This window comes from Pelodiscus sinensis, chromosome 5 (assembly GCF_052426305.1).
Source record: "Pelodiscus sinensis isolate ZL-2025 chromosome 5, ASM5242630v1, whole genome shotgun sequence".
Lineage (NCBI taxonomy): Eukaryota > Metazoa > Chordata > Testudines > Trionychidae > Pelodiscus > Pelodiscus sinensis.
In genome coordinates this window covers 88,596,315-88,614,015 of record NC_143056.1, presented here as the reverse complement: position 1 = coordinate 88,614,015, position 17,701 = coordinate 88,596,315, and the positions used below count along the sequence as shown (strand labels likewise).

At 39.1% G+C, this 17,701-nt stretch overlaps 1 protein-coding gene and 1 long non-coding RNA gene across 11 annotated transcripts in view; one reads left to right on the top strand and one right to left on the bottom strand.

Moving 5' to 3' along the window:
- LOC142829167 (uncharacterized) overlaps positions 1 to 13,401 on the top strand; it is a 29,225-nt gene extending 15,824 nt beyond the window's left edge. The window contains exon 4 of the long non-coding RNA XR_012903548.2: positions 12,322 to 13,401. This is a non-coding gene — a long non-coding RNA (uncharacterized LOC142829167). The remainder of the gene's footprint in view (positions 1 to 12,321) is intronic.
- Positions 1 to 17,701, bottom strand: part of SHANK2 (SH3 and multiple ankyrin repeat domains 2) — a 688,250-nt gene that overhangs the window by 148,034 nt on the left and 522,515 nt on the right. The window lies entirely within an intron of this gene.

Genomic DNA, 17,701 nt, shown 5'->3' with positions numbered 1-17,701 from the left:
GCTGGTGTCTTATGGCTGTGTCTAGACAACATCCCTTTTCTCGAAAAAGGGATGTAAATTAGACACTTTGAAATTGCAAATGAAGCCGGGATTTAAATTTCCCACAATTCATTTGCATAATGGATCCAAAAGATCCAGTAGGAAATTTAAATCCCAGCTTCATGTGCAATTTCAAAGTGTCTAATTTACATCCCTTTTTCGAGAAAAAAAGATGTAGTTTAGACACAGGCTATAACCAGTGAAAACTAGTTCTCACGCATGTTAGAAACACAATTTGATTAAATTACATACTTAAAATAAAAAACAAATGGTTGTCAATAGATTTCACTTCAACCAGAACACACCAGTCCTTTATCTCCCTCATTTCTAGATTAATATTTATCTGCTCTGTCAGGGGAACTGATGCATGACCACAGAAGCAGAGGGCTGGAAGAGACCTCAGGAGGTCATCAAGTCCAACCTCCTGCTAAAAGCAGGGCCAATCCCAACTAAATCATCCCAGCCAGGGTCTTGTCAAACCAGGACTTAAAAGCATCTAGGGATGGAGATTCCACCACCTTCCTAAGTAACCCATTCCAGTGCTTCACCACCCTCCTAGTAAAACAGTTATTTCTAATATCCAACCTAGACCTCTGCAACTGCAACATGAGACTTTTGCTCCTCATTCAGTCATCTGTCACCACTGAGAACAGCTTCTCTCAAACCTCTTTGCTCCACTCCACCCTCAGGTAGTGGAAGACTGCTATCAAATTCCACCCCCACTTTTCTCTTTTGTACACTAAATAAATCAAAATCCCTTACCCTCTCCTCATAAATCATATTCTTCAGCTCCCTAATCATTTTAGTTGCTCTCTGCTGGACTCTCTCCAATTCATCCGCATTCTTTCTGTAATGGGGCCCCCAGAATTGGACACAGTACTCCAGATGTGGCCTCACCAGTGTCAATTATAAGGAAATAATCACTTCCTTAGATCTGCTGGCAATGCCCCTAGTAATGCACCCCAATGTGTCACTAGCCTTTTTGGACTCTGCACTTATCCTTGTTGAATCTCATCAGATTTCTTTTGAACCAATCATCCAATTTGTCTAGGTATCTCTGGACCAGGGCTGAGCAAGAAGAGGCCTGGGAGCTGGATCTGGCCTGCCTAACACTTTGATCCAGCCTATGGACTGCATCTGGCTGCTTTCTATTTATTTCCTGGTGATTGTGCCACCAAATTTCCAGGTAGTGGCTCAGGGAGTAGGATCCTGTTTAAACGGCTCACCTGTCAAATCACCTGTCAAAGACTCCAGGATCTACCAGTAGATCCCGATCCACTGGTTGGTGATCACAGCTCAAGCGCTAGACAACTCTGGGGGGAGGTTAGTCCCCAGCCCTGCCCCTTCCACCCCCTTCCTGTGAAAATTATTGTCTACCCCAGATCTGAACTCTAGCCCTACTCTCCAGCATGTCTACTTCCTCCCCTAAATAAGTGTCACCTGTGAATTTGCTGAGGGTGCAACCCATCCCCTCACCCAGGTAATTAATAAAGATGTTGAGCAAAACCAGACTCTCAAACTGCTCCTTGAGGCATTCTGCAGACCACCAACCACACATTGAGCTGTTGATATCTACCCGGTGAACCTGACAATCTAGCCAGCCCATTTATCCAAACCATACTACTTTAAATTGCTGGTAAGAATACTGTGGGAGACCATATCAAAAGCTTTGCTGAAGTCAAGGTATATCACGTCCACCAACTTCCTCAGATCCACAGAGCCAGTTATCTCATCACAGAAGACAATCAGGTTGGTCAGGCATGACTTGCTCCGGTAAATCCATGTTGACTATTCCTGATCACTTTCCTCTCTTCCAAGTGCTTTGAAATAGATTCCTTGAGAATCCCATGATTTTTCTGGAGACTGAGGTGAGGCTGATCAGTCTGTAGTTCTCTGGATTGTCCTTTCCTTTTTTAAAAAGATGGGCATTGTATTTGCCTTTTTCCAATCATCCTGGACCTGCTGAAATTGCCATAAGTTTTCAAAAACAATAGCCAATAGCTCTGCAATCACATCAGCCAACTCCTTCACCACACTTGGATTCATTAGACTCATCCCCAGGGATTTGTATACATTCAACTTTTCTAAATAGTTCTTAACCTGTTCTTTTTTCACTGAGAGCTACCCTCCTCCTCCCCATATTGTGTTGCCCAGTGCAGCAGTCTGGCAACTGACCTTGTCCATCAAGAGAGAGGCAAAAAAAGCACTGAATACTTGAGCTTTTTTGACATAATCTATCACTAGGTTACTTCTACAGGACTATGTAGCACTTTAAAGACTAACAAGATGGTTTATGAGATGATGAGCTTTCGTGGGCCAGACCCAAATGAAAGCTCATTATCTAATAAACCATCTTGTTAGTCTTTAAAGTGCTACATAGTCCTGTATTTTGCTTCAGCTACACCAGACTAACACGGCTACATTTCTATCACTAGGTTACTTCTCTCTTTCATTTCAGTAAGGGTCCCACACCTTCCCTGACCACGTTCTTATTGCTAACATGCCTGTAGAAACCTCTTGCTATCTTTCACACCCTTTACCAGCTGCAATTCCAACTGCGCTTTGGCCTTTCTGATTACACCCCTGCATGCACGAGTAATATATTTATACTCCTCCCTAGTCATCTGACCAAATTTCCACTTCTTGTAAGCTTCCTTTTTGTGTTTTATGCTTGCCAAAGATTTTACTGTTAAGCCAAGCTGGTTGCCTACCATATTTGCTTTTCTTACTGCATATTGAGATGGTTTGTTCCTGTGCCTTCATTAAGACTTTAAAACAACATCCAGTTCTCCTGGACTCCTTTCTCCCCTCATGTTAGCATCCCAGGAGATCCTGCCCATCAGTTCCCTGAGAGGGTCAAAAATCTAGGGCCTATATTTTGCTGCTCTCCTTTCTTCTTTTGGTCAGGATCGTGAACTCAATCATCTCATGATCACTGCTTCCCAGGTTGCCATTCAGATCTACTTCCCCTACTAATTCCTCCCTGATTGTGAGAAGGTCAAGCTAATCTTGGCTCCTGGTTAGTTTCTTCAGCACTTGTACCAGGAAGTTGTCCCCACTAGTCTCCAAAAACTTCCTGGATTGCCTGTGTACTGTTGTATTGGTCTCCTAGCAGATGACAGGGTGACTGAAGTACCCTATGAGAACCAGGGCTTGTGATCTGGAAGCTTCTGTTAGTTATTTGAAGAAAGCTTCATTTATCTCAGCCACCTGATCTGGTGGTCTATAGCAGACACCGACTATGATATCACCCCTGTTGCTTCCACCTCTAAACTTAAGCCAAAGACTCAACAGGCTTTTCTTCCATTTTATACTGGCACTTTGAGCAATCATACTGCTCTTTTACATAGTACAACTCTTCTACATTTTTTCCCTCGCCTGTTCTTCCTGAACGGTTTATACCCTTCCATGACAGTGCTCCAGTCATGTGAGTCATCCCACCAAGTCTGTTATTCCAATTGCATCATAGTTCTTTGACTGTGCTAGGACTTCCAATTCTTCCTGCTTCCTTTTCTTTCTACATCCTCCCCATCCCCTAGTTCCTTATGAACTAGGAGAACACAAACATTTAAAACTCATTATAAATAACAAAACTTCTATGGTAAAAAAAAATCATACTTTGGCTGTCAACTCAGAATCCCCCTAAGCCCTTCAAGTGGGCTTACATAGATGATCAGAGAGAGTAATAGTTTGAAAGATGTTTCCCCCAGCACTGCTGCTGCTACTTTTTAGCCTTCCTAGGGCTGACCACAGGAGAGAGATAGGAAGGAGAGCACTTTAAGCACTTCACATTTACTTACTTAGTAAGACATGACAGATCTCGGAAGGATTGATTTTTTTGTTTTGAATAATTTGACTTGGCCCATCAGATGCTTTCTGTAGGGTTGCTAAAACCCTCTCTCAGATGCCATGATGATGGACTCAGTATAAACAACTGGACAGCTTATTGTTTAGTGGGATAGGTAACTATTCTTTCTCCCCTAAAGAGAACATTGTCAACATGGGATAAGAAAATTTTTCTTCTGTGAAGCTGATGATTGTTCCTCCTCAGCAGGGACGGCTCCTTGGAGCAACTGAATGCTCTAAACTATGACACTGCCTCTAGACTTTTCTAATTTGAGTGAGGAGACTGGACCTCCTTAAATTAGCTAGAATTGACTAAGGAATAGGAGGCGAGCAAAAGTGGCATAAGATGCAAACTGGGGCTAAGTCCCAAGCATGCATTAGCTAGAAAAGAAAATCTGGATCCACGTTTTAGATTTTTTACGGTAAATCTAACCTGTATTAGAGACAATCTAAAAAAAACCAAAGGTGCTTCTCAGTAGCTTTGCTTTGTGGTTAATTTGTGCATTTATTTCAGCTTGGACAATTAAAAGGATATTTCATTCTGTGTCTAATTCATTCCATTTACAGTGCCTTGATTTGTAACATTGAAGTTTCAAATGATGTACGGGGAATGTTCATTTAAAATCTAGTTTTCTTTGAAATTTAAAAAGCTATAATGCACACCTTTTATAAATCACAGAAAGTTGTTATAACAAATTAAATTTTAGGCCAAATTTAAGTAGTACATTTTGTTTTATTTCATGAAAACTAGGAATATAAAAGAATTGGAGATTTAGCTTTTGAAGCTTTTCAATGGTTGATATAAAGAGCAGTCTGAAGTTTTAACTTCCTAAAATGGTTTGTGTGTTTTTTCCTGCACATTTGTGCATTACCTGCCACCAACTACTGTTCAGATATTCTAGCTGCTAGCCACAAAATTTGATTTAGTCTAGTTTTACAAAGATAACTTGGAATTTAATTACCTTACTGCTTACTTTCAAATCTTTCATGTTTTAAATATTGTCATGTGATATGGTTATTTTACTCATTTACTTATCACAGTGCTTAAAGGACTTTAATTGAAATTCTCAAGTCTCAGTCTAATGGTTGACTTCCAAGATTGGTTTAAAAGAAAACAACACAAAAATAGGTGTCATCTTAAAATAATGTCAGGACAAGATATTAGTGATTATTAAAATTCTTATCAAAACCAGACATAACTGCCACCATTATAACTAATGCATTTCTTAAAAGAGAATTCAGTATACCCACTTGAAGTGCAAATGCACACGATAACTTCTATGGCATCTTTTTAGTCACAAAGTTGAGCAACATGCCACAAACTGAATACTTCCTTTCCTTCCCTTCTCCAGAGTCAAGCAAGCCTTTAAAAAGAGATACTAAAGACTATATCTTACTTCAGTAAGAAACTAAACCTATACTAAATTGGTCTTAAGTCCTTTTACAAAAGAACAAGAAAACCATCTTAGACTGAATATATTTAAGTTTAAATTAAGAAAATGTGGAAGATTTCAGTATGAGTATTTTGCCCTGTGGTCCTTCCTAAATAAAAAGGAAAGGGTCTTTTAAGCAGTTTAACTGATTTCAATTGCTGCAGAGGAAAAAAAAGGCACTGTCTCTGTGGTAACCAGAATTCAAACAGGTTCATGCTAAATTACACCTGGAAATGAATTAATGCCACACAGAAACATGAGATGCCACAGAACAGCCAAAATGTATTATGCCAATAGTTATATATACTACTATCCTCATGTAGTAGCTGCTTGTGCATATTTTCACGTGATAAACTCTGCATATTGCCAGAGAAAGTAATCAGTTTATTGATAATGACACTGAGGGTCTTTACTGAGTATGAACAGAGGATAGCTAACATCCCGTGTGCCTGGATGTGATGGACATTTAAGGTGAATTCTCTCTCAGTGATCATGTTCAAAAAAGCTGAAAATAACTAACTGTATCCTAAACTTTACAGACAAACTCCACAAGAAAAGCCAAATAACCTTCCACCATATAGCATTCCAACCAATAAAAATGTCAGTGTTAAGAAGAATTACATTCAAGGTTCTAGTAATGGTCTTTTGCAGGCTTACAGCTTCTTTCTGTGGAAAATTCTTTAAAATTATACTTGGTGAACAGAATATTTAACATACTGCAAATGAAAAAAGTTTTAAAGTATACTGTTGTTGACTTAACAGTGTAATGGACTGTTGCCAAGAATGGAAGCTGTATTCAATTAGCTTACAAACATATGTCTCAATGCGTTTAGAAGTGTGGGGGTGCCATTAAATCTGCTAAAATTGTTTTGCAGATGGAATCTGATTAGCGTGTGAGTCTCTGACACATAATTATGTCCAACAGTATTTTTGCTCATGAGAAAAACAATAGCTAAGCCAACAGTACCTGAAAACTACATACTTGGCTCTGCTGGGGGGGATGTGTTATATTACGTGAGAGGGAATATCTGGGCCCAAAGACGTTAATATAACCCAGTCACAGTCCAACATATAATAGTTTTAAACAAGATATTGGGTTTGGCATGCAAAGACCTCAGCTTGCTTAGTATTGTGTGAAATGTCATTAAAACCCAAAACTTTTTATTAAAGATACAGCAAAGGAAAAAGAGTTCAAGCATTTAAAATGTTTCATTCAACATTTCTTGCTCCCTTTCCTCTGTAGCTGGTTAGAGTTTTTAGAAGGAAAAAACCCCTTGTTTGACAGTCTCTCAGATGGCAATAACTGTTCTTTTGGGTAGAAATAAGCTATTTGAGATGGGCTGCTGCTGTTGAAGTCCAATCCTCAGCTCAAGTGTATTTGGGATTTAGCTGGAACAGGTACGGAAGGGGACATAATTTGAATCTCTCTCTCAGGCCCGAACTGGTCTAGACATCAAACAAAATGTCACCGTGTCATTGTGATGAAGTTCATGTCAGTAGCCTCCATTCTTACTATTCCACCTCCCCACTCAAAGGCTCTTTAAGGTCCAAAAAAGGGAGCGATAGATGAAATGGCCAATCTCCTCATTGTTTGTTCCACCGATTTGGCCTGTTTCCACCAATTTCAACACAAGTTTTGGTTCATTAATTTCCAGACCCACATTTTTCTTGTATAATGGGCACGATCTTTACATAGCCCTTGGATTATATCTGTAGGCTCCTTTGTTTAGATTAATTCAGCCTGTCTCCTTTTCAAATATTTTCCCATAAATATTTGTTTCTCTTGATTATTGTGACTGCTCACAAACTTTTCCATAATCAGGACAGTTAAGTCCAAAGCTGACTGAGAAGAATTACAAATGGATCTCAGAAAATTGGGTGACTAGGCAGCAAAATAGCAGATGCATTTCAATGTTGATAAATGCAATGCAATGCACACTAAAAAAATATAATCCCAACTATATGTATAAACTGATGGCGTCTACATTAGCTGTTAGTACTCAAGACAGATGTAGGAGTCAGTATGGATAGTTCTCTGAAAGCTTCCAATATGCAGCAGCAATAAAAAAAGCTAATAATGTTGGTAATCATTAGAAAAGGTACAGATGATATAATATTGCTTTTGCATAGATCCATGGTATGCGCACATCTTGAAAACTGAGTGTTGATCTTACCACTTCATCTCAAAAAACATATACTGGAATTAGAAAGGGTACAGAAAAGGGGAACAAAAATAATTAGGATTATGTAATAGCTTCCATACGAGAACACATTAATAAGACTGAGACTTCTCACGTTGAAAAAGAAACAAAGGGGCCATATAATAGAGTTCTATAAAATCATGACTGGCGTGGAAAAGTAAATACTCTTCATAACACAAGCACGACATGTCAGCCAGGTCTGGTCCACAGTAGGACCTTAGTCTGAAATTAGCTACCCCAGGTCTACTTTCTAAGAGATGCATCCACACTACCAAGCCCATTATTCCAGAATAAGGGGTGCAGAATTCAAACTCTGTAGTCCTGCTTTTCATGAGGAGTAACGCTATTCCTGAACGTGTAAATCCAAAATAACGTTAGCGTAGATGCTGTGGTGCCACTAATTGGAACTAATTTGCCTCCAGGAAGCCTCTTGCAGCTCCCCAGAGTGCATCCTGGGACTCTGAGTCTGAGGTAGGCTCCATTAATGTCAGACTCCATGAATCTCAGACTACATTCGATTCTTCCTCATAGTGAGGACATGGAACTTCAAATTTGTAAAACCGGGTGCCTAGAAGTCAAACTTAGAAAATTCAAAATACCTAGTGTAGTCGTGGCCCCAATTAAATTAATATGCAGCAGGCTTAAAACAACATAAAAAGGAAAGGTTTTTTTATACAACATACATTTAATCTATAAAAACCAATAAAACTCAACTTATGACATTTTTGAAAATCCCTACAGGACTTGCCTTGTACTGATAAGTTATGGCATGAACTATTTACACATATTACTGAATTCAAAAATTTAAATTCAGTTGAAAAGAGAGCTGCTCATCATTGTGCTGCACTCAAGACAAGCTATTTATCCCTTACGTATTCTATTTATTCCTATGTATTCCTTAGAATATAGCTATATTTAAAAAGCCAAATTAATGCTGGCATTAGAGTGGATTTAAAAAAAGGCAAAATAATGTTATGCTTAGTATGATATGTAAAGATAGTCAATTCATATGGCTGTTCAGAAGATCCACATTATAGACAGACAGATCTAGATCTGCTGATTCTATTAACACACACACACACACACGAGAGAGATAAATGGTTTAAGCCAGTCACTGCCGAGAGTCAGGAACAAATTTACACTGAGGGCAAATTATTCAGCAATGGATTTTCTGGCATTTTCTCTGAAACATTACATGATTAGCTACTACTAAATAGTGGCTGTACAGTGATACATCTAATCACATCACAAATTGAGAAACACAGCTGCAAATATATTAAAGATTTTAATGAAAGTATTATATTACTGCAAAAGTAGGCCCTGATCAAAGGACTATTATCTATTTTACACACAAAAACCTATGTTAAATGGAGAGAATTAAGGATGCAAAGTCAATCACTCTAAAGTTTAGAAATGCAAGCACTGAGGTTGCCTTTGGGCATCTGCATTATGATACAGCCTTTAACTATTACATACAATTTCTTCTCCAGGGCTCTTGCCTTGTTCTGTATAGAGTATTGATCTACTCTTGAGATGAATAGGTTTAGGCAAGTAAAGTAGATTGTTGTCTGTAGGATCCTTGCTTATTTGCTGTAGAATTTGAAAAATGAGTAGTAAATGAGGCAGGGGACTGCAGGAAGAGAAAAGAAGCAGTTAAGGCACTTGACTGCTGCTCTTCAGAATTGGAATTCTGTCCCTATCTCTGCCATAAGGTTCCTGTGCAATACAGGGAAAGTCAATTCAAGCAAACTTCTCACAATTATGAGTTTCTCCCATTTTTGGATGTCTGAGAAGCGACCCGGGGTCTGATCTGTAAAACAGCGGCAACTGAAGTCAATAGGAGTTGTGAACATATAAAGTGCTATACAAAGCTAGGAACTCTGAAAAATCAGCTCTTACGCACCTCAAACAAGGTATCCAAAATCAGTGGATATTCTTTATTTAAATCTCTGGTTCCCAAGTTCCCCATCTGGGAAATAGATATTATAAAATACCATCCCACCACCACATCATACAAGTCTTCAAGATATGTTAATGTCTGTGAAGCATTAAAATGCTAAAGTAATGAGTGCCATAAAAGTCCATGAAGAAATTAATAATTCTATCTTCATGGCAGGGCTTGAAAAGGGTACAGTAAATAAGGTATAGGGAGGCTCACTAAATGAAGGAAAAACAAAATATTGAATAGCTGCACACTGAATGAGTACTGTCCTTCTGCTGAAAAAAGACGGGTTCCTATAGAAAAAAAATCTTATGTGCTCACATAATTAAAGACTATCATAATGTACTCATACAAGGGGGCTGCATTAAAGTCACTAGATTGCATTTGTATTCTGATTGCATTTGTATTTCTAACTGAGTGCTTGCTTTTTCAAGCTCAACAATGGTCTTGCTGAGTCACTATCTATGTGAGGATGGTACATGCACAATCCAATCACTAACAGGAGCTGTGAGAAGATGGTGAATGGTCAGAGTGGAGAATGGACTCCTCAGATATTTAATTAAAATATCTCTGATTTTTCACAGGCTTATACGTAGTCAAATTTGGATTTATTGGCATGGCCAGAGGCACTGCCCTGATATAAAAGCCATGCCCTAGCCAAATTTCAAATCTCTATTCTTAAGCTTAGGGTTGTTAAACTTTTTCTAAGAAAGAATGCCAGAATTTGTTTTAAACACGGTCAAATGTCATATTATTCCCTAGACTTGTTCTTGGAAATGACTGAACAGTTTGGCTGAAATCTTTCAAAGGTAATCAGCCTGAAGCACAAACCTGCTTTTAAAAGTTCAACCCAAATAGATTCTGACAAAGTTATAAGTGTCTGAAAACAGGGTCTTCATTGTGAAATTTACTAGGAATTGTTTCTTTCTTCCAAACTGAAAGAAAGAAATGGCATAAAAGGTAGAGCATTAGACAACTCTTCATTAAATTAAGACATGCTCTTAATTAAATTACACGTAGAATGCAATTATATTCATAATAATCAAATTTGTGTTTTAATCCAAAAAGTAAATGCATCAAATTTGAAGTCTAGTCTTCATCCAAAACCAGCAAATATAAGTAGCATCTTAAATGGAAACAGAACTCTACATTTGGTATTTTTATTTTATCCCCATTTATGTAGCACTTATTACTCTATCATGGTTTAATTTGGAAAGATAACTGCATGGCTGCTCAAGCAGTAAATTTAAGAGTAAATGGATTCTTTGGCTGCTGATGGCCCAGTTCTGCTGGTTGCCATAGAAACCAAAGGAGAAATGGTAAAAATAAACAACTTTTGCAATGCTACTTAAAAAAGGGGAAACTTTTCCCTTAACTTTTCACTTGCCAAAACTCTGTTTCCATTCAAACGTGAGCTTGGTGGCCCCCGTTTAAAGTTTTTTTTCCCCTCCTTCTCTGATTCTGTTTTGTCTGAACTGAGAATTTCCACTTAAAGATGGCAGTTGCTAGATGAAAACTTCAAATGCTGGGATGCAAAGAGTTTGGGAGCCAGTAGCAATTACAATATTTTAAACTGGGGGGGGGGGGGGGGGGAAAGAAGTAGAAAAAAAGCCATTTTATGTTTATTTCTGCCACCCTGTGAAAGAAAGGCAGGTTAGCCAATGGATTTGGACATGGACAACGACACTAGACACCCACATAGAGCTTTCATTATTAAGAGTATTCAACTAATAAATGCCTATCATGAGACCTATGCATAGTAGGGAATACATGCTCTCACTATAGAAGAGATCCTTAATGGACAACGGGAAGCAGAGAGCTTGGTCAAAACATGTTAGTCCTCCAAACTGAAGAGCAGAACATTTGGATAGGGATGGGAAAACTTCACTAAGATTTTCTAGTAAAATAAATGACATAAGGACTGTAAAGACTTGGAGATAAGAATCATCTCTCATTCTTACCACTCTAAAGCAGTAAGTGTACCTTCACCAGAATATAATTGCCGTTTAGAGGCACCTAATGCTGACAGGTGCACATGGTCTCATGCTCAGCATTGATTTTCCAGGTTCTCTGGTCCCATCCACGCTGCTGAATAAAGACAGAACCCAACCTGTGGCTCAGATAGAAATGTACAAGGCACAGAAACTACTCCCAAACTTCTTTTCTCATATCTACACATTATACTCACCTCGCTGGGTGAGTCTCCAGAACATCATAGTTCTGCTAATTCACCTTAAAGACCAGTGAGGGTCTGAACCGTATAAAGTTGTTTTCATTCATTCCTCCTCAGCAGCTCTCCTGTCATAGTAGTTCTTATAGATGGAGTCCAAAAGGTCTCATTCTTGTCTTCTGCTATTTTATGAATGAAGACATCAGAGAAAACAGACTATGGGCTTCTAGTACCAGCAAAAAGCTGAGGACTTTGAATTCTAGCGTTCTTTCACATGTAACATGAACATGCATCAGTCAGATATGACCACGTGGATGAAAGGCAGCCTGCTTACCGTCAAGGTGGATAAGAGAGCAATTAAAAGGAAGGAATACTTTGAAGAACACACTGAAGCAGCAACTTAACAGCTTGAGCATAATGACCCTCTGAGAAAATACAGTTTGCTACTACCTAGTAAAGATTTCTGGGAGGAAAGGAAAACAGAGCTAACTCTTGAAGGGAGAAAGAGACTGTGAAGACAAGAGAGAAAGTGAGAGTACTGACAACTAAAAAGTTCTCTCCCTCTTTTGGAGTTGTAGTTTTCAGGAGACCCCAAAACATAAACCATATAATTTTAAATTATACAAGGCTGAAACTGACCAGTCTTAGATTTAATCCTATGTTTGACCAGTCTAGTTTTTGTGTTTACAGCATGACGTGGCATCTGGCCTCAATAGAAGAAGCTCTGATGCATGCCAACATCAGATCGTAACCTTTCACCTACCAAAAGAAAGTGAGAATACCTTGGCTGCTCCTAAAATATCTGAATGGAGAGCATATCCTTCATCTCATCTACCTGAGAAGGCCTGCAGGAGCTGCAGGGGAGGGGGACAACAAGTATGTGTTACTCCACAGCTAAACCATAAGAATTGAATAAAAACATCCTGAAGAGAAGGGTTAGGGAAAAAAATACCTTTGTGAATTGAATATCAAGTAAATACTTATTATTTGTAATCACTGGGGAACCACAAAATGAAGATTTTCAGAAACTTACATGCCTCTGTCTTTTCTGTCTCTATAAATGAATTAGATTTAGAAACATTTTCCACAGTAAGCTAGCTTATGAAGTGGCTTGCATGAAAGATGTGATCGAACTCGTTGACGGAGAATCTGTAAGCCATGAAATAACCTCCCCAATGAATGCTACCTTTGGGACCGTAGTGTCTCTGAGACCCAATTACAAGACCGATATGCAGAACATATAATTTTGTAAAAAGGCAATTCTTTACAGAATTTACCTTAAACAGAATGAATAAAAGCTTGAAAATTGCAACTAAAATACTTAAAAGGTTGATTTTGCAGTTTCTCTCATGCTTAACATTAAAGTTAAAAATAGTAAAAAAAAAAAAAATTAAAAAAAAACCTCTTCTCTGGAATGTATTTCAACCAATCTTACTATATATTTTAGGAATGTGCATCTGTCGGTCTCTCCATCCATCTATCTATGAGTCTGTTTGTTCAAGAACTCTTTCTCCACAGTAAGAGCTGGGACCACCAAATATGGTATGCAGATTCCTCTTATCATAACTTGAAGGAAGGTCAGGGTTTGGGATTTGCTTGTTTCTCATAAAATGGAGCTGGAGGGGTCTGGCAGGAGTGTGTTATACTTCAGAATGACCACAGTGGAGTAGTAAAGGGGCCACAGATGGGAAGCGGGACGGCTATCACCCCATTGGACTAATAGAGGGAAGGGGTGCAGAAAAGGACAACTATCTATCTACTATATATTTCAGAGAATTTGTCTGTATGTCTGTTTGTCCCCCAGCTGGGAGACATGCACCCCTCCCCCCCAGCTGTGCCCGCTGCAACAGCCAAGGACAGGTGCTGCTCACCTGGCCCCAATCTGCTGAGGTGAGAGGGGGCTGGGCTTGTCCTCTTCCACGGAGCAGCCTGCTTACTGAACCCTTCATCCTCAATCCCACCCCAGAACAATTATTTAAATGAAGAAAAACAAAACTTATTTGAGTTAAGGACCCGAGCAACATCTTCTGGTATACTATATGCATCTATCTGGTCTGTTCAGAGACAGTATAATTGGCAACGTCTTGAGTTTAAACATACCAAGCTGTGTGCACATTGAGAAATATATGGGTACCTCACATCTTAATTGAGCATAAAGATTTTGTAGAGAGTTGGCTTTGGGTATTTATTTATATGGTGCCTTATGTATCTTGCATTTAAACTATATAAATGAATGAAGAGACATTAAAGGTTACGGGGAAGAAAATGGTTTAGTGAGAACACATAAGAAAAGATGTTAAACTAGAAGGAGTCTTACAAATGAATTAATATGCTTCCATACAACCAAACTTGTTTTTGTTTAGTACTAAACAATCTTGTACTAAACAAAAAACAACATAAGTGTGTACACACACACACACACACACACACACACACACTTATGTAAACTGTCCCTGAGAAACATAGTTAAAGTGATACTGTGTATACGAGGGAAGAAAGAATCAAATAGATGGGGAATAGCACAGGGACACTTAAAAGGGAGAATACATTTTTCACAATTGGAAAATATCAAGCTGTTGGTTATTTACTTAACCCAGTTGGTGATAAATTGTGCTTATTCCTTGGGATCCAGAAGGAAGAGAAATAATTATCTCCCTACTCCCCTCCTTAGGTTTGCAATTTCCAGTCTTGGCCTCCCAAGAGCATGTGGAGGGAGGGAGACTAAGTATTTTGACTGTTCCCTCTCATGAAGGTGGGAACAAATACGAGTATCTCTCACTCCAAGAGACCCCTGGATATCTTCTGTCAGTAACTCTAATTCAACAATGCCACATGAATCCAGTGAACCATGGAATAAATAGGTAACATTAATTTTAAGGAAACACATTAATAAGATCACTAAATTTGGTGCACAAATTTATCAAATGGTTGTTGTGTCTGGACTAAAATGTAAACTAACTACTAACAAAAAAATCTGCCTGGTCCATGTAACTACTTCTATTTATAACTTCTATAAAACTGAAAACAGCTAGGAAAAAGATAAAAATATCTAATTAAAAAGTTAAAAAATAAATTTGTACAGTAATCTCCAGATAATATAAGGGAATGGATGTTTAGCACTAGGTTACAGATTGCACAGCAATACTACTTTCTAAGAACTTAGAATGTTCTTTATTACACTGTATATACAATGTACAAATAGCTAATATATTCTAAACTGAGCTTTTTGGCGCACACAAAAAAAAAATCAAAGAATATACTGGCAACTAGATGACAATTGCTCAGAAACTAATATATTTTTCTTAAATGCTACTATGAAAAGACTCTGACTCATTCATTAAAATATTAAATTAACAAATAGACTGGTATTTAAAATGGAAGATGACTTTATTAATATAGCAAGTCAAAGGACATAAAACCTAGTATATATATTACTAAACAGGTCTTTGTGTAAATGCAAGTGCTGCTGAAAAGTGATCCTAAACAAATATTCATGGTGAAAAATACTGTAAACTGAAATGGCTTTTAACAAAATATAAAATCACTTTAGAGACATATTCAGAATGACCTCAATATCCAGGATAAGAAGGTTAAAAAAAAATCAACATGCACATTATCCAGGCCTTTTTTGTGAGAAAACTATGTCTCTGGAAACAGGCAAAAGAAACTCAATTGGCAGAAGGCGGCTCCAAGTCCAAAGTCTGGCAGATGCATATTTAATATGAAATTCTGTCTCCCCCTCATTTACAGTGCTGCTTTTTGCTCCTTCAAGGTGTAGCAAGAGCCCAACAACAATAGTAACATCAAACATTCTGTAACAAGTATATTCAAAGAAAAAGGCAAATGTATTATGCACATGATTATTCCTAACAGCCTCCACTGTGAAGTGGGTAAAAATGTATTACCTTTTTACAGGCATAGGTAACAGAGAGAGAGATGAACTGTCTACCTGAGTTGGAGTGGACCTTCTAATGATGTAGCAACACAACTAGAGGGAGGAACTAGTAGGGGAAGTACAGGCGGGTAACAACCTGGGAAGCAGTAATCATGAGATGGTAGATTTCAGGAGCCTGACCAAAGGAAGAAAGGAGAGCAGCAGAATACACATCCTGGACTTCAGAATAGCAGACTTTGACTCCCTCGGAGAACTGATGGGAAGGATCCCCTGAGATGCTAACATGAAAGGGAAATGAGTCCAGGAGAGCTGGCATTATTTTAAAGAAGCCTTATTGAAGGCACAGGAAGAAACCACCCTGATGTGCAGTCAGAAAAGCAAATATGGTAGGTGACCAGATTGGCTTACCAGGGAAATCCTTGGCAAGCTTAAACACAAAAAGGAATAAGTGGAAACTTGGACAGATGACTAGGGAGGAGTATAAATATATTGCTCGAGAATGCAGGGGAGTAATCAGGAAGGCAAAAGCACATTTGCAATTGCAACTAGCAAAGGATGTGACAGGTAACAAAAAAGGTTTCTACAGGCATGTTGGCAATAAGAGTATGATCAGCATGGGTGTGGGGTCCTTACTGGATGAGGGAGATAACCTAATGACAGCTGATGTGGGAAAAGCTGAAGTACTCTATGCTTTCTTTGCCTCTGTCTTCACAGAACAGATTAAGAACTATTTAAAAAAGCTGGACATGCACAAATCCATGGGTCCAGATTTAATGCATCTGGGTGTACTGAGGGAGTTGGCAAATGTCATTGCAGAGCCTTTGGCCATTATCTTTGAAAACTCATGGAGATCGGGAGAGATCCTGGATGACTGGAAAAAGGCAAATGTAGTGCCCATCTTTAAAAAAGGGAAGAAGGACAATCCAGGGAACTACAGACCAGGCAGCCTTACCTCAGTCCCCGGAAAAATCATGGAGTGGATCCTCAAGGAATCCACTTTGAAACACTTGGAAGAGGGGCATGTGATCAAGAATGGTCAACATGGATTCACCAAGGGCAAGTCACTACTGACCAATCTGATTAGCTTCTGTGATGAGGTAACTGGCTCTGTGGACATGGGGAAGTCAGTGGCTGTGATATACTTTGACTTTAGCAAAGCTTTTGATTTGGTCTCCCACCAGTATTCTTGCCAGCAAGTTAAGGAAATATGGATTGGATAAATGGACTGTAAGGTGGATAGATTGTTGGGCCCAACACGTAGTGATCAATGGCTTGATGTCAAGTTAGTGGTCGGTTTCAAGTGGAGTTCCCCAAGGATCGGTTCTAGGGCTGGTTTTGTTGAACATTTTTATTAATGACCTGGATGAGGGGGATGGATTGCACTCTCAGCACGTTTGCAGATGACACTAAGCTAGGGGAAGAGGTACATACGTTGGAGGGCAGGGATAGGATCTAGAATGACCTAGACAAATTGGAGGATTGGGTCAAAAGAAATCTGATGAGGTTCAACAAGGACAAGTGCAGAGTCCTGAACTTGGAATGGAAGAATCCCAAGCATTGTTACAGGCTGGGAACCCACTGGCTAAGGTAGCAGCTCAGCAGAAAAGGATCTGGGGATTACAGTGGATGAGAAGCTGGATGTGAGTCATGGATCTTGTAGCCAAGAAGGTTAATGGCATATTAGGGTGCATTAGAAGGAGCATTGCCAGCAAATCTATAGAAGTGATTATTCCCTTTTATTCGGCACTGGTTAGGCCACATCTGGAGTATTGTGTCCAATTCTGGGGGAACTCACTAACGAAAGGAGGCAGACACATTGGAGAGGGTCCAGCAGAGAGTAAACAAAGTGATTAGAGAGCTGGAGCACATGACCTACGAGGAGAGGCTGAGGGATTTGGGCTTATTTAGCCTGCAGAAGAGAAGAGTGAGGAGGGATTTGATAGCAGCCTTCAACTTCCTGAAGGGAGGTTTCAAAGAGGATGGAGAGAGGCTGTTCACAGTAGTGACGGATTGCAGAACAAGGAGCATGGTCTCAAGTTACAGTGGGGGAGGTCTAGGTTAGATATTAGGAAAAACTATTTCACTATGAGGGTGGTGAAGCACTGGAATGGGTTACCTAGGGAGGTGGTGGAATCTCCATCCCTAGAGGTTTTTAATTCTCAGCTTGACAAAGCC